General features: G+C 43.4%; 1 protein-coding gene across 4 annotated transcripts in view; it reads left to right on the top strand.

Moving 5' to 3' along the window:
• The first annotated feature begins 3,704 nt into the window (after window positions 1-3,704).
• Window positions 3,705-9,927, top strand: part of NEXN (nexilin (F actin binding protein)) — a 58,767-nt gene continuing 52,544 nt past the window's right edge. For 2 of the 4 annotated variants that reach the window (XM_015414269.1, XM_015414265.1), the window contains exon 1: window positions 4,477-4,686. The gene's annotated coding sequence lies outside the window, so the exon portion shown is untranslated. Of the gene's footprint in view, window positions 3,777-4,476; window positions 4,687-9,927 lie in introns of those variants that run through there. The other 2 variants (XM_015414267.1, XM_015414268.1) reach the window with 2 other exon arrangements.

The following is a 9,927-nucleotide window of genomic DNA, read 5'->3' as shown; positions in this document are numbered from 1 at the left end:
AAAAATTGGACGGGGGTCCAATTCTATGGGCCCCAAAAGGAGGTGCCCCCATCCTTCATTTTTTCTAATGGAGGGAAAAATGCTTTGTGTGCAGAACCAAAAACCCCTGTGCTGGCTGTTAAAATGTTGAGTGCCAGCACCCCCTAGTGCAGCTTAGAGGGAACTACTCACTCAGCCAAGACACATAGTACCTAAGCCCCACTGCTTGGTGTGACCAGAGAGAAAGGGTGGCAAAGAGCCCTGAATCCACCTAATACCCAAACTCCAGCAGAGGAGAGGAATCACAATCAAAATGTGGGTCCTCACTCAACCAAGGCACCCAGGGCTCTACTGGTAGCAGGAGCTCCTTTGCATATTAGGCCACACACCCCTAGTGTAGCCAATCCTCCAAGAGCTTACAGAACTCTTCTTACTGGGGCTACTGTAAGCTCTTGGAGGATTGGCTACACTAGGGGTGTGTGGCTTAATATGCAAAGGAGCTCCTGCTACCAGTAGAGACAGGGTGGCAAAGAGTCCTGAGTCCACTTAACCCCCAAGCCCCAGAGGAACCACAATCAAAATGTGGGTCCTAACTCAGCCAAGGCACTCAGTAGGTAAGCCCCACCACTTGGCATGAGCAGGGTGAAGAGCCCTGTGTCCACGTCACACCTAAACCCCAGCAGAGAGACTGGTTCATAATCAGGAAGATATGAAATGTGATCTTCACTCAGCCAAGGTACCCAGTAGCTAAGCCCCCCTGCTCAGTGTGAGCAGAGAGACGGGATGGCTCAGAGAGCCCCAAATCTACCTAACACCTAAATCCCAGCAGGGAAGAAGAGTTCACAATCAGGAGGGGATAAATGAATATGCTCTGTTGGTTGGTTTTTAACAAGTTCCCTGCCTCTCTGCAAACTGCCAACAAACAAAAGGGTGTGGACTGGCTGAGGTGATATATAGCTTTCTGATCCCATAGAGCAGAATGGGAATTCAGTTATTGGCAGCCAGCAGTGCCTGTTAAGGTTTGGAGGACACCCACTGGTGTTTCCAAGGCTGAGAATTCCACCCCCCTCCCGTTGCTGTGGAATTTTGTAAAAAAAACAAACCCCTGTTTACAAACAGAGAGGAGACAGTCTGTCTGAAAATGTATCTATTCACGAACCACCACAAACGGCACCAAAGGTCATGAAATGTTCATGCTGGTCACCCTTCCACAAACATCATTTCATGAATCGGCCAACATTTGTAAAGAACTTTCATGAGCCGGTTTGTGCCCATCCCTAATTTCTTTTTCTCTCTCTTTTCTGTACCTATTTCCCGACAATTTCATTGGATGCCCCTGAGTTCTAATATTATGGGAGAGGGAAGAAAGTTCTTCTATACACTTTTTTTCACCCCATGCATAATTTTATAAGCCTTCATCATGTCTCCCCTTAGCTATCTCTTTTCTAGATGGAAAAGGCCTAGACTCTCCAGCCTTTCTTCATAGGAAATGTGCTTCAACCCCCTAATCATCTGGGTTGCTCTTCTTTGTACCTTTTCTAGTTCTGTAATGTCCTTTTTGAGATACGGTAACCAGAGTTGCACACAGTATTCCCAGTGAGGCCACACCATAGCTTTATACAAGGGTATTACAATATAAAGAATTCTTTAAGCAATCGTTTATTTATTTATTTATTCGATTTTTATCCTGCCCTCCTTGCATAGCAGGCTCAGGGCGGCTTACAGTAGGTTAAAATACATTAAGACACAGATGCATTGAGACAGTGCAATAATGTAGTATACAAAAAATGGCACATATAAAACATATAAAAAGATAAAATACTGATGGCGGTAGCATCCCATAGGGTCAAATACACTGGCTGTTATTATTCAGTTAACAAAGAGGGCCTTAACAGTTCAGATGTTAACTATTGAGATGTTATCAGTATATGGGCAGTGGCGGGTCCTAACCGAAGGCCTGGTGTAAGAGCTCCGTTTTACAGTCCCTGTGGAACTGTAGGAGGTCTCGCAAGGCCCTGATGTCTTCCAGGAGCTCATTCCACCGGTGTGGAGCCGCCGCTGAGAAGGCCCTAACACTGGTAGAGTCTGGTGTCTCTTGGACCAGGAAGAGTCAGACAGTTTTGAGACCCCGACCTCAGTGCTTTCTGGGGAACATGTGGGGAAAGGCAGCCCCTCAGGTAGGCTTTAAAGAGCTTTATAGGTCAAAAACAGCACCTTGAAACAAATCCGGTATGCTATTGGCAGCCAGTGCAGTGCCTTCAGCACAGGCTGGATGTGCTCCCACATTGAGAGACCCATCAGCAGCCTGGTTGCCGCATTCTGCACCAGCTGCAGGTTCCAGAGTTGTGACAAGGGCAGCCCCATGTAGAGAGAATTGCAGTAGTCTAGTTTCGGTGTGACCATAGCATGGATCACCGTTGCCAGGTCATTGTGTTCGAGGAAGGGAACCAACTGCCTGATCAGATGGTAAAAGGCTGCCTTGGCAGTGGCTGCTACCTGGGCCTCCATCATTAAGGTGGCATCCAGGAGAACTCCCAAACTCCTGACCCTTGGCGCTGGCACCAGCTGTGCCCAGTCGATCAGTATTTAAAGCTGAACTACCCCAGTATCCATTTGTTACTGTCACTTCTAATAAATAAATCCTGGAGCTGACTACAAAAGTTAAACCTGAGGTTACAGAAGAAGTTAAAGATGAGAAAGAGGAGGATGAAGAGAAGGAATCTAAAATTTATCTACAGTTACCTGAAATTAAGCAAGCCTTGATGAAGATGGTACCAGCAGTTATACCTGCTTTGGAACAATTTACAGTGTATACTCTAGACCTTTCTGTTATCTTTGTTTGTTTTTTGGCCCCCCCGAAGGGGATTTTTTTTTAAATTTGCATTTCTAAAAAAACTACAACGAAAAGGGGAGGGGAAACTACAAGCTATGGGAGAAAGAAGAAGAAGGCACTAAAAGCCCAAGTGTCGAAGGTTACAAACTGCTTAAAGAAAAGATTTGTTACTCTTAACAATTACTTTCAGACATGAGGAGTATCATCAATCATCGCTTCCTTTGTGTTATCTTTGGAGTGGGAGCAGAAACACCAGAAGAAAAATGCACAAAGTTGGTCAGTATGACTGAGAGGACCGTACCAAGTATAAAATAAATTCCTAATATGCACTTAGGATGGAAGAGAGGTAGATGCATACTACATGCTACATTTACTACAGTGATGTATTTGTTTAAAACATTTATATGTCTCCTTTCCACCCAAATAGGGTCTCCAAGTTTTAAAAGTGGATTATAAAAAACCTTAACTATTCCTGATGTCTCTGGCAAGAAGCAACATATTAACAGCTGGCTAGCCAGCCCATAGTCCTTGGTTAGGGTGAAACAGAATGAAAACAGACAGTCCCCAATCTGTGCCCAGGGCAGAAAGGAGTAATTACATTATTTGCTGCTACTCTCTGAACTGAAGTAATCTGTGGCAGAAGTAACTGGTCCTGAATGCTCAAACATTAGCCTAACCTTAACAGAAATGTAGTTAACAGTGTGGAAAAGCCTGTGTTGGAGTATTCCTGAAGTACTGAGAACATACTGGTGGATTTGTAGATCTGGTGCTGAGTGGACTCCTGGCTACCACAATTATCTGCTAAGTTACTATAATTAGTTTGTTGCTCCTGGTGAGTTTAGAGCTATAAAAAAGACATTGAGGTCTCAGCCTCAAAACAGTTCTTCTAATATCCTGAAGCGTTAACCAACTGGGCCAAAACCTTTTGCTTGTGTGGGGAAAAGAAGGAACACATTGTTAAAAAGTAAGTATTTTATTGAGGTTATAGTATTGGTAAAGGTGCAACTGTAAAGGTGTGAACTTTGCTGTATATATTTGAAGTGTAGTTATGCACTTATTTGGGCGACAGATAACAAACTACACTTCCATATAGTTTAGCAGGCCAACCAGTGGCCCATCTCAGTCTATAGTACTTAGAGAGCACAATGAACAGGATGATAATGAAATTAAATGCCTTGCTTCCCTCAGTGCTCAATTTGTAGAGATGTCAAAGGGCAGCCTTGGCTAGTAGTATCATCTCTAATCTAACTTTAGCAGTCCTTCCTGTGGTGGCTAAAGGGCTGGACCACGACTGTACCAGTTCAACTCCCCCCCCCCCCCATGAACCTCACTGGATGAGCTACCTCACAAGAGGCGTTGTAAGGACAAGATGAAAGGGGCATTTAGAATAAACAGTTAGTCCACAGTGACTGGGGAAATGCGCTCTGCACTTGCTCGGGGCTAAGCAAGCTCCTTCCTCGGCAAGAGAGGGCGAGAATTATAGGCTGCCACAAATCAAACCAGCCCTTTCGATTGCATCGTGACCGAAGGCCTTCCCGGACCCGCGGCATTCTAGTCTCCGGAGCCGCCGGATATTAATAACCTAACGGTCCTTCCAGCCCAAAATAACCCGGCTGGGCCAGAGAGGGGCCCATGTGGCGCAGGGAGAGAGGAGGGGGCGGCCGCCTTGTGTGCGTCGGGACAGCTGCAGCCGGGCCGGGGCTCGCCTGGAATGCAGGCGCGGGCTGCGCACCGGGACTTTTATGGAAACTTGCAGAGCCCGACGCTGGAGCCTCAGCCACGGCAGTAGCAGCGACGCTCTCCAGCTTCTCTCACGCCCACCCAGCCTCTGGGATTAACTGGACGCGAGCAGCGGAGCGGACGGGGGCTCTCAGGTAGGAAAAGCTGCCTTTTGAGGGGGCTGGCGAAGGGAGGGCGCGTTTTTCTGGCACAAAGGTCGGGTTGAGGCCAGTGTTTGGCGCGCAGCGAGGTGAGGGCGCAAAGTGTGGAAGCTGCCCTCGCGCCAGTCTTCTCCGCAGTCTTGTCCCCTGCCGGGCTTTCCCTTTCGAAGGGTCTCCGCTGCCACTTATGGGGGGGGGGTTCCACATCACACACTGATATCTTCCCCCCCATCCCGTGTTCACGGGGGGAGGGGGCGGAATCTGAAGTGCTCTCCCTTCAGATTTCTGGTGTGTGTGTGTTTTTCCTGGCAAGAAAGCGCAGTCTGCTCAGAACCTTCTCAGACGGCCGACGTTCTGTCTAGCGTCTCTCCTACCCAGCCCCACTTCCTTCACGACCTTCATAAGGGAATGCCTACCGTCCAAAGAGCAGCAGGCTAAGGACCCCCCCCCCCTTTACTTGGAAGAAGTCCGTTCTAGAGGTTTCAGTGCGTTTTGCTTAACTGCCAGCCTTTCTCAGATCGCAGCTTCTAAACCCGGGGGGTGGGGGGTGGGACGCAAAGCCAAACGATTGTGCAATGCCATACCAACATCGAGGAAGCAGTTCTTATACGACATCTTGAAGTGGATATGACCTTTTAATGGAGGATCCTCTTGTTCTGACCATATTCAAACATTCCATACCCATAACACACAACTGAAAGTGTGTCTTCCTTTTCGAATGCATTTTCATGTAATGAACATTGAATGCACTCTCCTAGACCAAACCAGGGCAAGAGGCAAAGGAGCTGAACTAAGTCCTAGAGGGAACAGCTTGGATTATGCAGATTGCTTTCTGGTTCCCAGAGGTCAGTGTAAAGGAAACCTTTTACTCAAAGGTGTTGCACTCATCAAGTGGCTAAGGAGATGTCAACTAAGGAATAAGGTGCTGAGCTAAAATTAGAGCCAAGGTAGTGATGGTAGTATTGTTGCCAGATGAGTGGGTGGGTGATCAGCTCAGCAAACCTTGCTTGCTTTCCTCATTCACTTATTTTGGCGGTAGTTGCTACAGCTTACTTGACCCTCACTAATTGTTTTTTGGATGATCTTGATTACTGTTGTTTATTTAACATTGTTCCTCAGTTCAAGTTTTTGGCTACTTGTATCCACTGGGTACTTTAATGGATACTATAGTATGCAGAAGGAGAAAACAGTGTAATTACATTTAGAAGCAGATCAATGAAGCGAGACTTTGCTAATATTTCATGATATACAATTGGCCCAGATGTAGAAGACTGAAATCCTCTTATAAAATATGCCTTTAACAAGTGAGCCAGCTGACTACATAAAAATATGTAAGCAACTTTTTGGAGAAATATTCTGATTTTACATTTAAAAGATCTCTTTAAACATTATGCACATTCAACCCACCGTTTTCAAATAATTTCCTTTTTTTAAAAACAGCATCTTACCAACTTTGCTATGAAAAGCAAAGGATACATTGGGTCAAAACATTTGCAATAATATATTAAAAACAAGGACATGTGGGACAAAGATGGGGGAAAATGCTTACTACCTAAATAGCCTTCAAGTCTATAATATTGTATTGGGAAAGTTGGTGAGTAGAGTGTCTGTTCTGTGAATGGGAAATCCCTATTCAAATTTCACCCCTGCAATTAATTCACTGGGCAAGCTTCTAGAGTCAAGCCACTACGCCTTCGGCTCCATCTGCAGTATGGGAACAGTAATATTGATAAAAGTGTAACAACCTTATTGGAATAATACGTTGGAAGCGCTTTGAACATTCTAAAGGACTACAGACATACAAAGCATTACATGCTCACTTGAAGAATCATTGAATTGTCTTTCAGACAAAAATGTTTTTTCTGCTTTTCTAAAATTCTGCTTTTTAAAATCTGCTAATTCAGTAAGAAATGTGCGTATGACTGTATGCATATGTGCACATATACATCTGGTGATTTATTGGCAGTAAAATGTATTTCTGAAGGCCTGATGGCTGGCATTCTTAGAAATTAGCAAGAACTCATCTGCTGGGGGGGAATTAAAATATTGCTTTGAAGAAGTAGACATGAAGAACAGAGAAAGAAAAGGGTGAACCTGTGATCTAAACAGCTGTGAAGCTACATCCCACAAACTCAAGGGGGATTTACACTTGTTATTCAGATGGCTCCTCCCTAAGCCTCACAGCAAATGTCATTAGAAACTAGGAGGTTGTTGCGAAAGGAGTTTCATATGTCCTTGGTCATTTCAAATAAAAAAATAAAATGTTCTGTTGAACTACAAGAAGCCTTTCACATAAGTCTAAGTAGCTCTCTGGAATTAAATTTTATAGGGCTACTCATGACAAAGTATATTTATTTATATATATATATATAAATATATTTATATATTTTATATATATTTATATATTTAATTCATTTGAAGTTTCTGGCAGGTACTCTGTCTCAAGCAGAATAAGCTCAAACATTCAACTACTATAATTAGCAGATAGTCTCAAAATTTCAACTGCATTAATACTTGCATTCAAATATTACTGATTCAAAATCATTGAGTACAATTGGAGGAAATGTGAAATCAGCATGATTTTTCCCAGCTTTCCTGTTTATAGGTTAGTGTATAGGTTAGTGTACCTCTATAAATTTGTCTCAGAGAACTCTTGTCCAGTGATGTGCCCAAACATTTTAGAAAAGTGAGCTTCAAGTAGCTTTCTTTCTTTCTGATTTGGAAGCTTCATTGTTCTTTAGCATCTTGGAATAAATTGTCCCCAGTAACTCTTTCCAATTGCTGGCATCCTCAGAATCCAATCCCTGCAATTTATTGATGGTTGGTATTGGCTGATTTTCCATTTGTGACTCATTGCTGAAAAGGAACAGTTTAATATTTTTCATTCATATTAGGCACAGAAGCTGAAAATGAAAATGTTATGTTTCCTATAAATGCAATGCAATGCAATATACCTTCCATTATTTTCTGTTATTTGTTTATCATAGGTAGTTTTGTTCTCTTCTCTGCGATGTTTGTGCTGGTACTTCTGTTGTACATTCTGTATATTGTGAAGCCGCATTTATTTATAAAGTAGTGCAATGTCAGTGTTTGCAGATGGTGATAAAAAATTAAGGGCAATGGGATTGTATTGTGCAAGGAATAAGTCTTGGAATAATGTGCTTCTTGTAAGTTAGCAGTGAAATGTCAACTGGCAACTATTCCCTGGGACTTGCAAGGAATATCACTTTGTTCTTACTAGAAATGTAATGAGTGGACCACCACCACAGTCTGAACACAAGTATTTCACTTATTCGGCATTGGGAATATAAAGAGGATTTTAATATTCAGTTCTATATAACCCTTGGAAAGATTACTGAAAGGCTGTATGGAAGTGGTACAAGGTGTCTAGCATGTTCTAAAGAGGCGGTGAGGATGGAGTCAGGAAAAAATAGCTGATTTTGATGCAGCTCTGTTTACCCATGGAAGCAAGCTGAATCTCCATATTTCCCATTGCTTGCAATAACAGGATGAATACAATCGTGATGACGTAGATCCCTCGCAAGTGGTGAGGGCTGTATCTGAAGGTGAAAGGAAATGCCCTCTGAAATGTACATGGATGGCAATGCAACATTCCAGCTGTTTCAGATTATAAAAAATGGGACTGGACCTTTTTATGGCTTGAATATCATATCTGGAACTCTAAAGCCCCCAGCCCACCCGAAAATAGTTTCCCATTTTTTTGATCAGCAGTCCTTTGGGTAAATCACTACATAAAGTGAAGTGGTGTGGCCTAGGTTGATTGTGGGCTATATATCAACTGCTTCTGAATTGTGTTACTGTTACTGTCCTGAAATTATTAGTATTTCTCTGGAAATCTTAATGGAAATTGTAACCAGCATCATCACAGAACCACTTATTCATATCATTTCCTTCCAGATGTAGTCAAGGTGTGCTCATGGCCTTATTACGGAAACTCATTGTCCTAGCTAAATAATTATTCTTATTCTTCTCAGTTACAGCCGAAGTGGTATTTTTAAACTATACTATAAGATACAAAAATTGTTGCTAGTACCCTAATGCATATTTAACCATAGAAAATTAGTGAATGCCTGAAAATAACCAAAGAGAAGCCCTATTGGTGGGAATTCTAGTTTGGTTGTTGTTGTTCAGTCGCACAGTCGAGTCCGACTCTTCGCGACCCCATGGACCAGCTCCCGCCAGGCCCTCTGATCCTCCGCCGCCCTCCGAAGCCTGCTCAACTTCATGCTCGTTGCATCTATGACACTGTCCAACCATCTCATCCTTTGCCGTCCCCGTCTTCTTTGACCTTCAATCTTTCCCAGCATCAGGGTCTTCTCCAGTGAGTGCTCCCTTCTCATTTGGTGGCCAAAGTATTTGAGCTTCAGTTTCATTATCTGGCCTTCCAGGGAACAGTCAGGGTTGATTTCTTTTAGGATTGACTGATTTGTTCTTCTTGCAGTCCAAGGGACTCTCAAGAGTCTTCTCTAGCACCATAGTTCAAAAGAATCTATTCTTCGGCGTTCGGCCTTCCTTATAGTCCAATTCTCGCAGCCATACATGACTACTGGGAATACCATTGCTTTGACCATGCGGACTTTTGTTGGCAGGGTGATGTCTCTACTTTTTATCATGCTGTTTAGGTTCGCCATCACTTTCCTCCCAAGGAGTAGGCGTCTTTTAATTTCATGACTGCTGTCACAGTCTGCGGTGATCTGGGATCCCAGGAACGTGAAGTCTGTCACTACTTCCACAACTTCCCCTTCTATTTGCCAAGGAGTGATGAGGCTGGATGCCATGATCTTAATTTTTTTAATGTTGAGCTTCAAGCCCACTTTTGCTCTCTCCTCTTTTACCCTGAGCAAGAGGCTCTTGAGGTCCTCTTCACTTTCTGCCATCAGAGTGGTATCGTCTGCATATCTGAGGTTGTTGATCTTTTCCCCAGCAATCTTAATTCCCGCTTGTGATTCATCTAGGCCAGCATTTCGCATGATGTACTCTGCATATATATTAAATAAGCAAGGTGACAATATACATCCTTGTCGTACTCCTTTTCCTATGCTAAACCAATCAGTTGTTCCATATCCGGTTCTAACTGTCGCTTCTTGGCCCTTATACAGGTTTCTCAAGAGACATGTGAGGTGGTCTGGTACTCCCATCTCTTTAAGGATCTGCCATAGTTTGTTGTGATCATCCACACAGTCAAAAGCTTTAGCATAGTCAATGAAGCAGAAG

Source organism: Gekko japonicus, unplaced genomic scaffold (assembly GCF_001447785.1).
Source record: "Gekko japonicus isolate JY-2015 unplaced genomic scaffold, Gekko_japonicus_V1.1 scaffold30, whole genome shotgun sequence".
NCBI classification, from domain to species: domain Eukaryota; kingdom Metazoa; phylum Chordata; class Lepidosauria; order Squamata; family Gekkonidae; genus Gekko; species Gekko japonicus.
The sequence above is the reverse complement of the archived record's forward strand: the minus strand, read 5'-3'. Positions and strand labels throughout refer to the sequence as shown.